This window comes from Calonectris borealis, chromosome 1 (genome assembly GCF_964195595.1).
Source record: "Calonectris borealis chromosome 1, bCalBor7.hap1.2, whole genome shotgun sequence".
In the NCBI taxonomy this organism is placed as follows: Eukaryota; Metazoa; Chordata; class Aves; order Procellariiformes; family Procellariidae; genus Calonectris; species Calonectris borealis.
The window spans coordinates 7,667,863-7,684,864 of NC_134312.1; the positions used below are offsets into that span (position 1 = coordinate 7,667,863).

Consider the following 17,002-nt stretch of genomic DNA (forward strand, 5'->3'; position numbering starts at 1 on the left):
CTGGTGCTACTGAAGATTTACCATTACTCATTTGCATCCGCGTGCATGTAGCACTTGTTGAGACACCAGGAAACACCTTCTCTGCTGTTCCCATCTCCAATGCAATCGTTAGAGAAGAGCTGCCTTCTGCAGACACTCGGCTAAAAACCCTGCTGTGCAGAGGCTGGAGCTGGAGCTGGGCACAGGCGCAGCCTGAGGTTTTGCAGGAGTCTGAAACACTTAGGAGGGGCTTTCACAATGTAGACGGTCCAATGAAATTGTCCTCACTACTTGGAGGGCCATCCCATTCCAGGAGTTACTGGGAATAAGAGTAGAGAGTCACTTGCAGCCCCTCCATCCTCTTGCTGCGAGTTCACTGCTGAGGTTCAGCTCTGAGCCTTGTCTGCTGCACAGGTGATAACATAACCATAAGGGGAAGGAAAATATCTCTTTCACAGAGATGTATGTTAATCTCCAGTTCTGATTAAATATATCCCAGCTGCTAGGAACAGCTGTGAAAGATTTTTTTTCTTTGCCTTTTTCAAGTGAGATGCATTCCTCCTCTTCACCATCCCCTCATGAAGGGGGGAAGAAAAGCGTCGGATAAAAGCCTTGCTCCAGGGCAAGAAAAGATCCAAACTGCAGCTTTGCATAAATCTGTCACTTTGATTCCCCTGACAACAACTGCAAACTTGAAAAATGACATAGTGAAGCAGGCACAGGTGTTAACTCTCTTTTTTTAATTGGTAAAAAAAAACAGGGAGAAAAAGTTGCTGCGAACAGCCCCCAGAACACGATTTCTTTCGCTTAGCTGTAAGCTTTGTTAGGTTTTTCAGGACTATCTCTGTGTTGATAAAGATCTTATTTCTAAACCAGAAAGGAAATGGGGAAATTGCCCTGTATCAATATCTGCTGCAAAATCCACATTAACCACCCTTTGCTGCTTCTGCTGTTTTATTCTCTCCCTGGAACAATTTCTGAGGGGGTTTTGCTCTCTCTCTCACTTTTAAATGCTAATGAATCAAAGATTTGATGGGTTTGGCTCAGGGCTGGGAGGGCAGCCTCTGAGGAGGCTCAGTGATGTCTTTCACCCCAAGGTCAGCTTTGTATCCTGCATTAAATTTGGCTCTTTTACTTGAAACAAAGAAACACTGTTATTACAAACGCTTCTCCTCTCCTCAATCCGCGCACTTTCATCCCCAAATGCTTCAGCAACAAGTGGCCAGATTTCGCTCCAGCAAGCGGAGGCGGCCGTTGGGGCCAAGTTCATCTTTGCTGGGGCTCAACACGGTGAAGCCCTGGTCGCACCCCAGCGGGGCTGACAGCACCGAGGAAGCCTGGAGGCAGGGGCTGCCCCCAGGGTGGAAGGAAGGCGAACCACCCGCGTCGGGGCGTGCAGCGGGGTCCCCCATGCCAGCAGGGGTGGCACAGGCACCCCTTGCTCTGCCTGGGGCTCCTCTCGCCCCCAGCCACCCCACGCAGACCCCGGCTGGCTGCAGCCCAGCTCCAGACCCCTACCTTTGTCCCTTAATCTTTCATGCTCTCATTAAGCAGGAGGGGTTTTCATCAAGGCTCCATTGTAAAGAAGGAAATTGCTTTTGCCACTGCAGTCCCAAGGGCTGTACATTTCTCAGGCAATTAGACTTTTATCAGGCTCTACGCTGCAGAGATAAGGTTTGCTGAATATGTGTTGGCTGACACAGACTGACACAGATATATAGCTTAAATAATGTAAGTGAAATGCTTTGAAGTCCTTTTTTTCTTCTTTTGTTTGTTTGTTTTAAGTCCTTGCCCAGTTCATTGGTGAAACTGTATTTGCAGTAAATGAAGTGAAAATATTTAGAACTGTGTTGGGTACCACTAGTCACAGTGTCTAAGCCTGGCAAGCTGCTCTCTCCAGGCGTGATGGACTTGGTGACCACTTCTCTCCTGTGACTGTCTCGGAAGCACAACCTGATGGGACTGGAGAGCCCACCAGATTGCTCACCGCTTTCTCGCACCGAACCACCCCAGGACTCATGGTGCTGAGCCAGGAGACCCAGCTCTTGCTCTGACATTGGGGGAGGCTGCCCACACCAGGACAGCTCTAATCCTATTCAGCTATAATCTCAGAGTATATGGAAAATGATTTACCCACCAAGGTGGTTTTGCATTTCAGTGTTGCACTGCTTGTGTTGGAAGCCAAATTAATAATAAGGTTTGGCCAAGTTCTAAATAGGTTGAAACCTGACTTTTGGCTCAGCTTCTTTCTGACAAAGAGCAAGATTTCGGCGTCCCCATCAGCAGCTTTGCTTCTGGGGCTGTTGTTCCCATTCCAGCAAACAAGCGATGGGTGGCTTGCCTCCAGATTGAGGATACCTGTGGGTCTTGTGAGTTGTGGCAGGAGGCTGACGTGGGATTGGGTTTAAATAGGTGAAGAGTCAGAATTCAGGAGGTTTTTGCAGCCTATGCAACTAATTCGTAACAACAGAACTAGCATGAATTCCACCACTGCAGTACATGGCTGTGCCTGGAGACATGCAGAAGTTCAAGCTAATGTACAGCTCTGCCTGTTGCGTGGCGACTGATGGATCACACTGAATCATACCAAGAGTTGTGCTGGATTATGCTTGGAGTTTCTCATTTCAATAACCTACCAACCCTCACTGAAATCAACGGGAGGCTGAAACTGATGTTTTTAATGTGAGTTGGATCTCAACATTATTTGAGATCATCTCTCTTACTTTCTCTCTCTCTTTCTTACTCTCTCCCTTTACTTTCAGGAAATTTACTATGGACAAGTGCTATACGTAGATATGATGAATATATGATATGATTAATACTCCACAGTTCAGATCTCTGTTAAGGAAAAGATCTTTTCCTATCCAATATCCAAAAGCGCCAGAAGACAATTCCCTGAGAGGAGTCCTTGGTTCTTAAAACCACTTCCTCTTGGTTCATCTTTCCTTCATGGCATTTGAGCAAATGATGAGTCCTGCATGGATTGGAAACTGCAGAACGTTTTCTGAAAGGCAAAATAAATGCACCAAAAGACAGTAAAACCAAGCTGGCCCAGCACGTAGGGACCTGGACTCGGGACACCAGAGTGTAATTCCCTTTTCTGCCACTGGCTTCCTGTGACACCTTGGGCGAGTCACACAAGGCCAAATACTTAAAAATACGAGTCTTAGTCCCATTGTATCCCAGATTCCCATTTTTAAACTAGGGATAACAACCATTCCTAGTGTATCACCGCTATCCCTGGGGTATCACAGTACCACAGTAATGGGGACTACATGAATAAAGCTTGTCTGGTTTGTTGTAGGAAAGACTACTGACAAAGAATTTATAACTAGCAAATCAAGGAAAAGAAATACAGCAGTGAAATGTTCAGAATTGCTAACTGTGTGTTTAAAGGTTTGGGAAAATGCCTAGAGCTGCGAGTAGGTGCCAGAGAATTTAATTATGATAATAAAACTTCTGGGAAGAGGTGGAAATGCTGGAATGATCAAATCATGTGTAATTATGAGGAACATTTTCTGTCTTCTTGGTAACACAGAGCTGCAAGGAATGTGTGTGTTGCCTCCAGAAATGTTAGGGGCCGAGATGTCATTCTTTCAGAAACAAAACAGACAAGAACTGAAAGAAAAAAAAAAGGAAGAAAAAGAAAATAAAAGCCAAACTAAACAAATGCCTCACAGGTCACGATGCAGCAGCCAGAGCTTCGAAAGGCAGCCAGGGGAAATTCCCTGAGAAGCTTCCCTCTGCTCAGGTAGGAATTCCTCACCCCTAACCTTTGTTTGGGATCAGCGGAATCATTATATGGTGTTATTTTTCCCTCCAGCCGTACACCTCCAGTCTGCACACATCCGAGTGGATTAGCAGGGACAAACAAGCCTCTACTCTTCCTTTCTTTCCTCCAGCCCTCATGTTGATGGTTGGAGCTTCTTTTCCAACATAGTGGCCTCTGCCGGAGCCACATTGGTCTCAAAGGGCGGTGGGCAGAGCCCACAACACCAGAAGCATTTGCTGCAGTGGAGAGCCATGCGATTGCTCCTTCACTGACATATTTAAGGGCACTGTTTGACAAACTGCTGCTCATTGCAAAAAATTGTTCATAAAAACCCAGCCCTGATGGCAAGTTGGCAGCACAATTACCTAAACTCTCCGTATAGAAACTCCAGGTCACCGGCGACTGTTTAAGGCTGTGCTGTTTCAAGATGAATTAATTGCCTCCTAGGTTTCCCCTGGCTCTGTAAGGCTTTTCCTGGATTCACACATACTGCCAGCTGCTGCACAGAAAGCCAGTGGGGAAAGACAGGGCTGGGAGAGGAGATACAGATGGGCCCTGTCTAGCAAAGCTTCGGTTTCGTTGTGATGTTCTGAACATCACAATCTTTCCGTGTTGCAGCTCTTGTTGAGCTGCAGGCCATTGAAAAGAAATAATAAAAAAATGCATTGCAAGCCATGAAAATGAAAGGCTTTGATCTTGCTCTGCTGTTTGGGAGAAAGGCTGCAAACTCCACCCTGCTGAAAGGCAGGCATTAGCTGAACGTCTCAGAAACTCACTCTTACAGGCTTCATCCAAACTACAAACTGGGTCCACAACTGCAGCTTGTGTTGTCCCTTTAAAGGAAGCTTTGATACACAGTAGTGGGATTCCCACACATATCAGTACAGAAGGATCTCTTGATTCTTACCCCTTATAGAAATGGCATGTAATTCTTATTCCCTATAGAAGTAGCATGCAATTCTCTATGAAATAATTGCTTCGGTGCATGACATGGCTTGTCCTCAACACAGCACCCAAAAGCCCTGATGTGGGGAGTGTTCAGCATCATCCCAGAGCACTGTCCTGGTGGATGCTCCCATCCCTCAGCAATATTTAAACACCTTTAAATCAGGCTGTCTGCCTCCTCACACTACTTAGGATTCAGAGCACTTTTCCTGGATGCTCTGCAGAATGATCCCTGGAGATTCCATGAAAGAAAGAAAAACTTTACATTGTATTTTGTGTCTGTTGGCTCCACAGTGATGCTATCATGTATCTCCTGGATTGCTGACATCTTGGCATCCATTCTCATTGGATTTCTTTGCTGGCTATATCCTGATGTCTCAGGATGCCTTTACTGACAAGTCCATCAATAGGCAGTCTACCCATTAAAACAAGACTACCCCTCAGAGAAGCCCCTTGTTCTCAATATTTATAAGCAGGTTGGATCTAGAGATTCCCAAACCCAGTACTTTCAAAGGACGCACCATGCAGGCAACTTCCATCTGTAAACTGGGATGGTGTGACAATCTGATGTGCCATCTTACTGCTCCCCTTCCTGATGGTTTACTGGGATTGAGAGACCCTGACCCTTAGCCACCATGTAATTTTACCAGGGGTGTTAGAAGTTTACTGCGGCCTTTTCCAGAGACGACAAGATTTCAGCAAGGGGATGCTGTGGGGCATCATATTCTAGTGGGGTTCTCACCCTGCATTGCGAGAGTATCCAAATGCCCTTCTGAAACGCCTCCAGCAGTGTGCCTATCATTTGCCATGTGTTTATTGCCTTTTTTTTTTTCTTCACTCCCCGACTTAAAAGCTATTCCTTGTCAGGGTCTTTTCTTCTTCGTGTACTTTATATGATCAGCTCTCAATAAGTGTATCATTTAAGCTTTGGGATGAAACCTGGAAATAGCACTCAAACCCCTGGAGAGTTCATTCCTACAAACTAAAGATGCTTTCAGACCATTCTGTGTGATTGCATCCCGACACCAAATGATTCAAGAGAGCAATCCTTATTCACTTCTGCCACTCTTTTGGTGAGAACCATGACAGTACAGCACAGGGGGAGCAGGCTGTTTGGCTTTTTTTTTATTTTGGTGTTTTTATCCCATTTTCCACCTCAGCCTGCATCTAGTTCTCAGATATGTTAGCTCAATCTAGGAAATGACTGCTCTGATTTCAAGTGAGATGGAGTTTACTCAGCTGGCTGCCTGCTTTGCTCGATTATTAATGTTGGAGAACTATTGATTTTGCCTCCCTGAGCTTAGTGGCAAACAAGTGCTGAAAAATGGAAGTGGCAAGCAAAGGAATGAGGAAAAAACAGCATCTGCTTCCAACGCAGTTCAGTAATCTGAAATCCAAGTGGCCCATGAATTATGTTAACCTGTGAAAAGTCATTCCCACAGAAGTTATTTTTTCCTTCTCAAATTCTTCTAGTTACTTTCACTCAACATATTCTTCATTTCCCAGGTCAAGGATGAGGTGTTTTGGGGTAATGGCTCTGGGCAAATGATACCTTCATGTGAGCTGGCTGCAATCTAGGAAGCTCTCTGAGATTTGGAATGTAGATAACACACTGAAGTGCTTACAGGCAAAATTAGTTACAAAACCAAAGTGATATATTAGCCCAGCTCTCACTCTCAAACACAATCTTTCTCTCTCAATCCCAAAATGTACTTTACTGGCTACAGTCTCAGGCAGCCTGAAATCTTAGATGACCCCTTGATTTCAAAGAATAAAGCAGAGAAAATGCCTCTTAAGAAGTTTACCTTCATGAGCTCTCCCCGACCCAGCCCTAAGCTACATCATAGCTTACCCATCCTACACAAAAATCCTGAAGGATCCTAAAGCACCCTCCAACATGGTCTCTCTGCTCTGGAACACACTACCGCTGCCAAAACCCACCATGTCCAGCTGGGACTCCAGCAGCGGCTGTGCTAGAGCCCAGCTTTGGCCTTGAGGAGGAACTACTGGGACTTTTAAAGAGATTTGTACTAAAACCCCACCCAGAGCACAGCCTATAAACAGAGGGGGTGGTTTCAGAGGGAAAGTTATCAGGTCAAGAAAAAATCTTTGCAGAAGTCAGAACTGGCCATGTATAGATCAACAGGGCCTTGATTCAGATTTTGTCACAGGTCCCTTTCCTGGGGAAGAATAGGCTAAACCAAAGCAATGAGACCCAAATAGGAACTCTGTAATTTGGGCCCTACTCTGACATCGTAATGCTAATAAATGCATAAGATAAAAACAATATATCAAACTAATAATATCTTAAATGAGTATCCAAACCATTCAGCGAGAATAGATCCATAAAAATCATTACATTTCCTTCCCTTTTCAGTGTCTCTTGCATAAATGCTCCCCTTTTAATAGACAGAAGCTGTGATGTAATGCAATCAGACACAATCTTTCTCTGCAGTGCACACAGTTGAGGCCAGGTACCCCTTCTCCTTTGTACTCTCTAACCCAGTGGCCAGCCACAAGAATCAGGCAGCCAGGGAGAAAGGAAAGAGATTAAAAGAGATGACTGCAAGTGAAACAGAGCGCACCATAGGAATGACTGCAAAGAAGCTGCCTGGGCTCCTATTTGGGACACCATCACATCCTGTGCAACTCTGTTCACCTCGGGGGGAGCTTAGCAAACAGAAGTGACCATGTGTTTACCTCCTGTACACCATATTCTCCAATAATCTACCCAAAGAAGACTGTATTTCTTCAGACAAGAAAGCAAGTGAACAAGTAAGTGAAGAAGGGGGAAAAAAAACCCCACGTATAAAGCAAGCATCAGCTTGGAGGCTACAACCTATGGGTTAACAAGATCTTTTAATAGGTTGTTTCTCTGTCCTCACAGAAATCAGCATGTCTAGAAACACATTTTTATAGCTGGCTTTCTATAACATCAGCTTGTTCTCATCTCTGTAACTAGTTTATTGCAGCTATGATAATAATTGATCAACTTGTAACCCTGATTATAAAGTCTGCTCCTTCATCTGCTTTGTTCCTTGGCTGGCTCTCGCTTCTGAAAGGAGCAAGGATTTACAGTGCTGGCTGTCTGCGGCATCCTTTCCCTCCCTGGCTTGCCATTAACGCTGCCTGGTTCGGGAAGCGCAGTCTGGCTCCCGTGGAGTGGCTGAGGATGTCTGGTTACAGAGCCTCCAGCCATTAACCCCACCTGGATCCAGTCCTAGCTGAAAACAGAATATCAAAGTTGCAGAGCGAGTCAGAAAGGCTGTCAGAGGGTAAGAAATGCCTCTGTCTTGTATTCTAGCATCCCGTGGTCCTCATGGGTCACACTTGCGAGATACTGAACTGCACAGAAGCGGATGGCTTCAAACAGCCCTCTAGATCTGATAGTAATGATTGCTGCCTAAGGCACCTGGAGGACAAAGATAGACAATATATTAAGCAGGAGATACCTGAGAGGGATCATTTAATACTGGGGATATCCACAGGCTATCCCTTGAGAAATCCACTCTGAACCACCCCCAGCAGAGTTGACACGCAGAAACAGGATTCAACAAAGGGTATGACATCTGGGTATCAGTCTGCACCTCATCAGGAATCTGGACCTGATTTCTGCATGCACCGATGTCTCTCCCTTTAATACCCAGGTACACCCTTCTGTGGAGAAAACAGATGGTTACTGTGCTGCCTGGCTGTAAGGAACTTATGTGGTGCCAAAGCCATTTTTTATCTCATTGGAAATGCTGAAATGGGTGGGAATTCCAGATTATGAGTACTGAGAAATTATGTTTTCTCAGTGAAGAGAGCACCAGGACAAGAAAGAAGTGCTTTGCCATTTCTCTGCAGCACTTCAGAGTGCTTCAGCCCTCAGTGGGGAAACCATGGAGTCAGGCAGCTCAGGAGCCAAGTCCTGTGCTCAGGGGTGAAGAGGAAACCCCACCTGAAGGCCCCATGCCAGCTGCAGCCTGGCTGTGTGGTTGGACCTGTCACGCAAGACAAAAAGAGGAAGACATTTGTTCCATGACACAACAACGTAGGGTCTCAGGTGCCAGGGCATCTGAACAAAGCAAATGAGCTAGCCCATGCCATGCGGCTCTGCACAGCTCAAGTTAGGAAGCACTATCACAGCCATGTTGTCATACACTAACCCTAAATTAAGACAATTTATTTCCACATGAGGGGAATTCACCATGCACACATGTACCTAAGAGAGATGAGCTAGATGCCCAATGTCAACTGGCCTTGCAAGTATAAAAATCATTGCCATGATAACTAGATTAATCTTTCTTCTCGAGGACATGAGGTATCCTACTAAGCAAGACTTCAGTAGCAGTAATTATTTGACTTAAATAAAATAAGTGTATGTATTAAGTGTATTTCAGCAAAATACACTAATTTTTATTCATACCACTAGTGGTAATAATAACGGTTAACAAATCAGAAGCATTGTTTCATGTTCTAAGGAGCTTTAGAAGCACTAAGGAATTAAGGATTTGCTAATAAAGAGTGGCGAATAAACAAAAATCACAGAAGGATTTTAAGAAGTCTGAATAAGCTACAGAAGTCAATGGAAGATAAATGAGAACCCAGAGAAATCTGGTTTATATTAAAAATCCCTAAAAACAATACTGTAAAATGGTCTGGGTGAAGTGAGGTCAGCATGTCTCTTTCCAGAACTGAACAGACTTGCCCACAACGTAGAATCCACCACAACAGAGTGGGTTTTCCCTTTTCTCGGGAAATTCGGGACAGATATAGATGGTGATTCTGGCAAAGGCACGTCATGCCAAGAAGCAGATCCCAAAGACAAGGATAAAACCAGGATGAGAGAAAACTGCAAGAAGATGGTCAGAACATAAATATCCAGGTATATTAGCCTAACATCATTCTCCAGTTCTACTTTTACGGAAACACTTGAAATTGTAATAAATAAATAAAACCCTGCTGCTTCAGAAGGGGAAATCTGTGATCAAAGAGTTCTTTCAAGGTGCCATTAAAATTAAGGCATTAAATCTATGCTTGTACTGAAGCACATAAGCAGTTATTTAACCAGCTCTGGGCCTTTTATTTTTCAGCTGTCGGCAGTGTTAGAGCCTAAGCCCCTGCCCAGGCTTTGCTCACTAGCAGCACTATCTTTGCATTTTAGTGTTGTATCTTAAGGCTCAAACCTGCAAAACACCAACTTCACGTAAGAAGTGCTGAGCGCCCTCAGCTGTCTGAAAAGCAGTTTGTTTTCTGCCAGAATTTCAGGTCTGTGTTTACTGCCTTGAATAGCCTTGGAAAAATTCTCCTTCTCTTCTTTTTCTTGCAAACCAAATTCTTCCCAGTATTCACTCTCCCAGTGACAAAGCAATGACAGACTCTGGATTTCTGGCCTGTTTTGCAGGGACGAGTGCTGCATGTTTGCCACTAAGCAGGGCAGATTACCCCTGTTGTACCCAGCAGGCAGAGCAGAAGTGCTGAGCGGTCAGGACCAGCATCCCTCTGGGATCTAGGCATCACTGAGAGCTGGGGTACCCCTCTGTGGTCTGCAGGGCAGATGTCAATTGAAGGCCTCTCACTCTACGTCCCCGTGATGAGAACATCCTTTCTTGATCCCATGACTTCTCTCTGCCTGGGGATTCAAGGTTCTCAAACACACTGTAGTTTCAAGCAGAGTTTATGCTGGCATAAACCAGCACGGCTGCTGAAAGAATCAGCCCTTCTTCCCCTCTATCACAGAATCACAGAACGGGTTGGGTTGGAAGGGACCTTTGAAGATCATCTAGTCCAACACCCCTGCCATGGGCAGGGACATCTTGCACTAGACCAGATTGCTCAAAGCCCCATCCAGCCTGACCTTGAACACTTCCAATGATGGGGCAGCCACAACTTCTCTGGGCAACCTGCTCTAGTGTTTCAATACTCTCATCATAAAGAATTTCTTCCTTATGTCCAATCTCAACCTACCCTCTTTCAGTTTAAAACTGTTGCCCCTTGTCCTGTCACTACAGGTCCTGGTAAAAAGTCTCTCTCCATCCTCCTTATAAGCCCCCTTTAAGTATTGAAATGCCTCAATAAGGTCTCTCCGGAGCCTTCTCTTCTCCAGGCTGAACAACCCCAAGTCTTTCAGCCTTTCTTCACAGGAGAGGCATTCCAGCCTTCTGATCATTTTCATGGCCCTTCTCTGGACCCACTCCAAGAGGTCCAAAAGCCACTTCACAGTTGTCCACCAAAGTTGCATGAACACGTGGTGAGCCAGCACAAGGGAAACTGATTTAGTTAAAATCTCTGGTCTGGTTCACTCTGATCTGGCTGTCTGTAAGTCTCCATCTGCACTTCTTTCAAAGGCAGTGCTGTCTTATACAGGCTTAAACAGTATATAAACTTTTCACTCCAAGTCTCCTTGCAGGAGGTGCATTCCCAGGTATGCCAGGGCGTTCCTACAGCGATAAGCCAAGGCTGCAAGACCAGAAGGTCCCCTAAGCGATCAGAGAAATAATGCAATTTGTGAGATGCGCTTGCAAGCTTCATTTCCACTCAGTAGCAGCCACAATACCTCAAGGGCAAGACAAGGATGTGGTCCCATGCTGGTACACAGCTCTCAGTATTGCTGAGGGTTCACAGCTTCTAGAGGCAGAAGATGCCCCAGAAAAAAAAAAACCCAGCTGGCCCCTACCACGGGTGTGATCTGGGATCTCTCATTGGGAAACTCTGTACTTCAAAACCTCCATAATGTTACTATAATTGTTCTTTTAGTGGTTTGTAACACCTGACATGGTCTTTGCTGCATCCTATCAACAATGCCAGTGCAGCTCAATTCGCTATGAGAGCAATATTTCCTTCTTCTGGACTGTGTAAAAAGGGAAATAGTGATGAGTGCATTTACACAACCCACCAGAAGTTATATTTTCACACTTAGTAGGAAAGCAGCTTGTGGAGTCAGAGAGCCCTTCAACCAAATATCATAGCAAGACATTGGAGGTAAAAACAAAATAAGGGGCATTTATGACTAAAAATATTAAGAAGCGGACTTTTAAAAGGATTTAAGTGGTAAAATTCATGAAGAACTGGATGTCACAATCCATTTGCCTCCAGGCTTTAGTTGAGAGTTACGCCTTTTAAAATAATGTTATGCTTCCACCCAAATATTTTTGTTTTGACCATCTCTTTGCAGCCAGGAAATAATGTTTCCTTTATGTTCAATGCATGGTGGGAACCTGGCTTATTTCTCCCCGCAGCCCATATGGTGGTATGGAGCTGCAGACACCGTTCTCTTTTAATGATGAAGAGAGGTGCATTTCAGGATAAAGAAAACAGAATTATCTGCAAGAGATTTTTGCCACAGTACTTTCAGATAGAGGCTTTCTCAGCCCCGTTCTGGCTTAATTTCCTATGGCAGCTTTATAGAAGCACTGCAGATCTCCCCTATGGAAATGGGGAGATCTCCCCAAGAGGAGCCACTTCTTCCAAGGGGAGCATGCTGTGCTGGACAGACCACTGCTCTTCCTCAACAAGGTGCACCGTCATTGCTCCTTGGCTGTCCAAAACTCCTTCATCTGACCTGGAATCCACATGTTTCATTCTCCTCTCTCCATGGCTCTCCAATTCCTTCTCAATAATTCCCTAAAATAGTCCCACTTTTACTCTTGACCATCCTTAGGCAAAAGTAAACCTCCCTCCTCCGTCTCCTAGCCCTGGGTCACATTGCCTCGTTGATCTGCCTGTGTTTTCCTGGCATAGCTGTACTTGGCAGCACTGCCACATTCCAAGGGCTTCAGACATTTTCTCAGTCTGCTGCCTTCTTGGTCCAAATTTCACACTCAGAAAGAGCAAAAGAAAAGGGCAAAGATGCCTGTGTTTTTAAACACTTGTGGTATTCTGGAGCTCCTGACCTGTTCAACCGACGATGATCTGGAAGGAGAATTGGTGCCATCTATTGGAAAGAGAAAACAAGGACAGCCGTCAATTTGGCTTTTAGCTTTTCTGCACATTTATCCGTTTTATTTTTCCCTTGCCCTTTGTCATCAACGGTGTAAGGACAGAAACAGCAACACCTGCTGGCCTGGCAGCTGTTGACAGAGATGTGCAGCTCCCCGAGTGGACACCAGTATCTGTTGAGTGGTCAAGAAAGGAGAAGACAGCCCGAACAAGGATCCTATAGTACTGCCAATGGCAGTTACTCTGCAGTCACGAGTCAGTTCATCTCTTCTGAACTGCCAGAGACAGAATCACAAACACACCAGACTTGTGGTTAACATTTTACTCTTCTTTTCAGCAAAAAGTCTAAAGCATCCTACTGACGGAAAATTACTTTGTCATCAGGGCTCCTAATGCAGGGTCATGTACTAGAGGAAATAGCATGGAGTACTTTTCTCGGTTGCTGCTCTTCCTACACTGAGAATAAGTGGGGACATTTTTGCCAGTTTGACTCCAATCACTAAATTTATTAGAAAAAAAGATTACAGATAATATTTTTGACTGGTGATGGAATGAGCTTGTTTCAAGAAAAAAAATCAGAGCTGATGGTGAGGAATTCCAGCAACTCGGCACAATCAAACTGCAACTCATTTGAGGAAGGAAAAAGGTGAAAACAGTTACAGTACAATTTCTCTACATACCAGCAAGCTCCGAATTAGATCATCTAAGAGCTGCGCTAGAGGTACTATTTTTACTCTTCTATGTCATTGCACAGGGATGTTATATAATTGCGGTTGTAAAAGAAGTTATCCATTCGGCTGTATGTGGGAGGGAAAACGTTACATGACACTCTGTATTAAACTGCACAGAATGGGCCAAAAGCAATTAGTTAGATACATTCTTTGGCACTACCTTTGCTTCACATATCCTGCCCACAACAGGGCTATCAGACTGAAAACATGGTCTTGGGTCATTTTTTTCTACTATTTTATTTCTGCCATCTCTTGGCTTCCTGGACTTCACATTTGATGATTCTCCCTTTGAAGGTAATAACAGTATCAACAGAAATAGGTTCAATACTGGACTGATAATCAAAAATCCATGATGATCCCAGATTGAACACACCATACCATCTGTTAATGGCAGATAAACATTCAGATCATACGTCGGACTTTCACGCTCTTTGTAGTTGTTTTACTGTAGATGATAATCTAAGGGCTGACACTGTTTAATGTAAATTTTACCAGCTGGCTCTGAGCCCTCTGCAGGCCATGGTAGCATTTAATTGTTGGAAGAAATGAATGCATTTCATTATCTTACTTCTCTCTAGGTTATGGTGACATTTATCACACAGTACTGCTGACTGCAGAAGTTGGATGCACTTCACGACATCCCCACTCCCCCACTTAATCTGCCTAAAGCCTGCAAAGAACATATCTTTATGGTGTTTTCAATTACCCATCAATTGGAAATTAAGCTTAATCAGCAAATTTGAAGTCACAGCAAACACTCCAGCATTACACTGGCAAGAAGCCCAGGTATTAATCAAGGGTAGTAATCGTTCCATAGACCTGTGGATACCTCTGTGGACAGAATAAAGCAAAGCCTCTTCAGGAACCTGAGCTGCTCAGAGGAAGCAGTCCAGACTGGTGTAGCCTATATTCATAGTGTCCTGAGAGAGAAGTCAGTCTTTGGGCTACATCTGTACAGTATCTGTGCGATCCTGGCCAATATCAGGTGTTTCTAGCAGCTACCACAGCAACAGTCAGAAGTAAGAAGGCAACATTGAGACTAGAAAGACAGGAAGAGCAGAGCCAACGTAAGAGAGTCAAAGGCAGCATGAGTTCCACATAATATAAGACAGACAGACAGGCAGATAAAACTTAAGCCCTATGTGTATATACGTAGAGATATACATAGAGACATGTTCTTTGTACCAAAGCTTTCTGAAGTTCAAGCCTTTGTCCCGGCTTTGTTAGATTCTCAGGGTTCAGCTCCTGGACAACTGCAAAAACAGTATCCAAGCTGTTAGCCCAGGGCGATGTGAAGATAATTCAGTGCAACCCCCTGTCATTTCAGACTAAGCTAAGCTGCATTATCTCACATTTGCTAGGGAGTAAGGGTGTACACAAAGACTGTTTCCATGGCTCAGCTGCCGCAAGGGAATTTCTTAAGTAACTTGACTGAATCTGAGCCCTCAGACCCAGAGCTGACCGATGTCTATTTTCACAAACAAATGTTATGGAGTGGCTTGGGGAAAGCTAGACACTTTTATACCTCTTGCCTCCAAATATTTACCATCTGTGCAGTACAGCATAGATAGATGAGCTACTCATAACTCAGCCCAGCAGCTCAGACCACTCACCGGCGAGTTAGAACAAAAGTCTCCTTCCTTCACAGAGCCAACATGTTCCACTCCTGCGTGTTATCCATGACCTGCCGAACCGACAAAACAAATTCATCACATGAGAGACTGTGGTGAAAAAAATCTGAATAAAATAGGTGGGCCCAAACAGTTGTTTTCTCCATTGCATTCCCACAACACTGATGTGTAACAACAGAGTTTTGTGCAAACACTTTAATGTTCCTTAGATAGAAGCAATTTTTCCTTTCATGTAAAAAACTTGAACTGTCTCATTTTTTATTTTTCACAAGGCCTCTTTGGTTATTTCTCTTCTTCCCTTACCTACAAGGACTTCAATTTTTCTTTGGCTTTTAAAGAACAAAATGTTTCATTCCAATTAGAATCAGTTACATCACTTCTGATTCCAAGCAACCCCCCTCCATTTTATAACTGCAAGCAAGGACTGTTCTTGCATTTGGATCTCTTCAGAGAATTGCGAGATACATAGATCTTATTGGCAGTGAACCACACATCGAAATCCTGAACTGCTCCCCCAAAACTTGGATATTTGTTGTCTAAATAAGATCTGTTCCCAAAAATTAATTCTGGGTACTAAAAACTGATCTGGGATTACTGTCAGAACAAACAGCTATAAGAAGTGTAATAAAACAGCAAATGCTTCTATAAATTCCTCTGACAAGTAAAACTCAGTTGATCCTTGTTGCTCTTCTTTTGCCTCTGCTGCACACGCACCAAAGTCACGCAGTTTGCAAGAACTTAGCTCAGAGCTCAAATAAAAAGCCATGATGAGCTGCTAGTATTTCTGTTCCTCATTCTCACAAAAGCTACCTCTATCGCCCCTCTAATTCCCACACACTCCCGTCTAACACACCAGCCATGGATGCAGTGATGGGAGACAACAGTAATTCAGAGATCACACTCCCTCGAGCAGAGAAGATCTCAGTATACCTACAAGGAGCCAGAATCCACTTGTTAGCAGTGTAAGCAGAAAGAATGTGGATTATGGGCTCAGCACGCATAAATCTGTTATCATACCTGTTCTTTACCACACAGGTGGTCCCAAATGTTTGCTGGTTTTATTTCTAGGGAAATTTGTAACCTGCACCCTCAGTTTGAATGCTGAAGTTCCTCAGTTGTAAAAGGATTGCTCCCTGCCAACGTCCCATCCACCGTGCACCTCTCTTCTCTCCCTCGTGCTGGGAGTCCCTGGCTGCAGCGCTCAGTGGGCAGCGCGGGAGACCAGTCCGCAGAAGGGCACGGTGTCATTAAACAGCAGACAGTTCACAACTCCTAGGAGATATCAAAGCAGCATTTTCAAATCAAAAGAGCTTATTTTCAAGCCATGTGGTTATTTAATGAAAGACTGTTATTTTCCACATGGAAAGCTGACGTTTTAGCTAAAATGGCATTTTTCCCATTGAAAAAAAAGGAACGAAAATATAGTTGGCCCTATTACCTAAGAACAGGCACGGTGGGGTACTTCCCACCCAGCATCCCGTTAAGGGCAGTCGTTCAGGACGCACTGCCCCAACTAACTCCATCCCTGGGAACCAGGCATTTAAGGACTTCCCGGGCCACACGCTGCATCCAGCCACGACATTTAACAGCCATTTATGTATTTAACAGCCCCATAGTGTGGCAAACCCCATCCTAATTGATTTGATCCCGTGGCAATAATCACTAAAACGTCATTACGCCCTGTGTGAAAAGCGCTCCTTTTCGTTTGCCTCACACCCGCTGCCTGAGCCCATCTTTTACGCCTCGTGAAGCAACGAGAAGCCTTTCCTCATCATCCCTCTCGACGCTGCTCTCTGCTCCACCATGTCCTCTAGTCCGTCCTTCTCCTCCGGAGACCCGGCGGTTTCCCCCCTGACGGACAGTGTGCTCCCCACGCGACCTTGCTTCTCCTTGGGGGATTTTGCTTCGGTTCCCGCTCGGCTGGCAGGCCCTGGGCTCCTCAGGGCGGGAACCGGGGGGACTGTGAGGGCAGGGAGACACTATGTGCCCGGGAGAGGGCGGGAGCGCTGGGACGGGAGGCCTGG

The 17,002-nt window shown here is 44.8% G+C and overlaps 1 long non-coding RNA gene across 1 annotated transcript; it reads right to left on the minus strand.

Moving 5' to 3' along the window:
* Window positions 1–8,097: 8,097 nt before the first annotated feature.
* Window positions 8,098–16,981, minus strand: LOC142079474 (uncharacterized). Its single transcript, XR_012672686.1, has 6 exons — window positions 16,858–16,981; window positions 15,996–16,250; window positions 15,832–15,908; window positions 14,961–15,031; window positions 12,571–12,611; window positions 8,098–8,353 (listed from the first exon to the last, which is right to left on the minus strand). It is a non-coding gene; the product is annotated as an uncharacterized LOC142079474 (long non-coding RNA).
* Window positions 16,982–17,002: the final 21 nt, after the last annotated feature.